This window comes from Bidens hawaiensis, unplaced genomic scaffold (assembly GCF_021521415.1).
Source record: "Bidens hawaiensis isolate Kalapana, Puna unplaced genomic scaffold, B.hawaiensis_p1.1 tig00001336_1, whole genome shotgun sequence".
NCBI classification, from domain to species: Eukaryota; Viridiplantae; Streptophyta; class Magnoliopsida; order Asterales; family Asteraceae; genus Bidens; species Bidens hawaiensis.
In genome coordinates this window covers 2,916,984-2,919,691 of record NW_027491075.1, presented here as the reverse complement: position 1 = coordinate 2,919,691, position 2,708 = coordinate 2,916,984, and positions in this window count along the sequence as shown.

Genomic DNA, 2,708 nt, shown 5'->3' with positions numbered 1-2,708 from the left:
ATATCTACTGGCAAAGTTGTCATTAACTTTGCATAATGATCTGTTTGCTTATATAAATAGGTCTAAAGCTTCATTCTTGCTCAAATTCTTCCAAATTATTCATGTGTGGCTTGATGGGAATGTTTCCTGGGTCGATGCATTTACGTTAGTTCATCTACATGTTTACATGCACGTGATATCACATGACCAGACTTCATTCCAACTAAACCCTAGTATGAGCCCGTGATTAATTTTTTTTATTCTTATGATACAATGGGTTATAATGATTAGTCTATCAGGCTTGATGTATTTGGTACGTATTAAGTAAATGTGGTTTTGGGTTTTTATGTGGATAAACGTGTTTTCTTTTTACAAGACATTGTTTTTGGTTTTACGTGGTTTGTGACTAGTGTGCTTCGTCTAGTATGATTTTTACTAAGACACTCGGTCTTTGGTACATGATAATATGGGTTGGGTGTTGATTCTGAGGATTGGGAAGTAACTGTTCAGCTTCTACATGCGAAGTTGCCATAACTTCTCCTAGGGGGAAGTTATCTTAACTTCGTCTAAGCCTTTTCAGAAACTATAAATACAAAGATTAGGTAAAATTTGGTCAACACTTGTTAAACCCCGATAGCGAACTTACCCGACGAATTTCCCAAAATTTAAACTTTCATAAATCGAGTTTTTGATCACATAATTAGGTGTTAAATCAATCCACGATCTCAAATATACAAGTTTTATATACTAACAATGACAATTTGTGATTTATGGACCAAAATATGATTTTAACCTTAAATGGCCTAAATTCTATGGTTCCAACATGTTTAAATGTTATATAGTCACATAAAGTGATAATCGGTCACCATAGATTGCTCGATGACCATCAATTAGATTTATACTCGTTTCTATCATGTTTTTAACTTTTCTGGTGTATGAATCGTCGATAACGGCGAAGGTGTTCATCACGCGAAGTTATCCAACTTCGCCTCACATTAACTTCGCTTATCCTTTAACTTCGCACGCACTGTAAACAACGAAGTTATAGACTGCGCATGTTGATTTTCCTAACTTGCTATGTTTTATGTAGGTATGGCTGTTGTAGCTGGTGTAGGTGGTGATGAAGGAGGTGATGGTGATAGGAGAAAGTTCTTCTTTGCTCACAGCATATTCGTAACACTAGAATCCGATCGACGGGGTATTGAGGATTATTGGAAGATAATCAACTTTATATTATGCTCAAGGATCTTATATGTCATATCTAATACTCTACCCATCTCGGAGCTGAACATTGAAAACTTTTGACAGACTGTAAAGTATGACTATCGGGTTAAACCTCCAATTTTTCGAGCTACAGTAAATAATCAAGAGATTGCTTTCTCAGCAGATGGTATTCGTGCTGCTGTGCAATTTGGTACAACTGATGAATACGATGGTCCTACATAATATCCTTATGTGTTTAGATATGGAGCTTTTGTGTGAATGGGTTATTCAGGTGATCTGGCTGACACACAAAGACGGAAGATTTTTCTACATGGTCAGTGGACGTTTTGAATGCATGTCATGATTGTTTGTATGTCTGGAATATAGACGAATTTTATGGTATGAGTTCCACAATGCGGTCTGTTATGGCGGCTTTGACTTATAACAAGCCTTTTAGTTTCAGTCGAATGATTTTCATGAGATGGATAGACAGAGGAGAGCAGCTGGACAGGAATGGTTCTTACTATACACTTGGTTATTGCATATGATACTTAAACATGTTGCTCCTAATTTACGTCAACGTCGACCGATCAACTATGTCGACAACATTTCTAAGAAAATTTTTGCGCATGGCCGTACATCAAGTGTTAGGAGTAAACCATAGAGGAGGCCACGACCTACAACTCTTTTTGGTTCTATTATGAATTTGTTTTATGTGGCTCCTCCAAATGATGGGTACTTGGATTCTCCTGCTCTAGCCATTATTCCGCTACTAGATGTTCCTCAACAATAATAACCTCAGGAACCTGTAGTTCCACCTCTACCTAAGTAGGTTATCCAACATGATGTCATTCTACCTCAGGGGGGCTGAGGATATTAACTTGGAAGTTGAGTTTAGTGGTCACAATGCGTGTAATCTAAATATGGATGTCTGATGAACCAGAATCTGCTCCTCATGCTTCTACGGTTTCGTCTTTTGAGGCCACTGAGTCTGATGGTTCGTCTGAGGAGATAGATGAGACTCGTCGTTACTTGGCATTAGAAGAAATAATTCAAGGAGAGAGAAAGAAGAAACCAACAGGTGATGATGATTATGATTTTGATTAGGAGTGTGAAGAAGAAGTTTCAGATGCAGAACGTTGATTAGATGATCTAGAAGGCCTCGCATTGTTGAAAGCTCTAGTTTTGTATCGGCTACTAATTTACCTTAATCTACATTAGGTGTTTCTGTTACTTCTTTTGATGGGTTGTGTGTGGGTATACCTACTTGTGAGGTTACAACGGTGGCTTCGGATGCACGGTTATTGTTTCACTTCCTCCAGTTTCATTAACACCTTCCATTGTGGTTACTTTGTTCGTTACATCTACGGTGGTTTCTACTACTGGTCTTCCTATGTCTTTACCACCGCCATCCACAACATTTCCTATTCCATCTACGAGTGTTGATTTCTCACCATTGTATACTCAAGACATTCCACATGGTACATGTATTATTTTATTCCATTCTCTCTTATCGTGAGAGACTT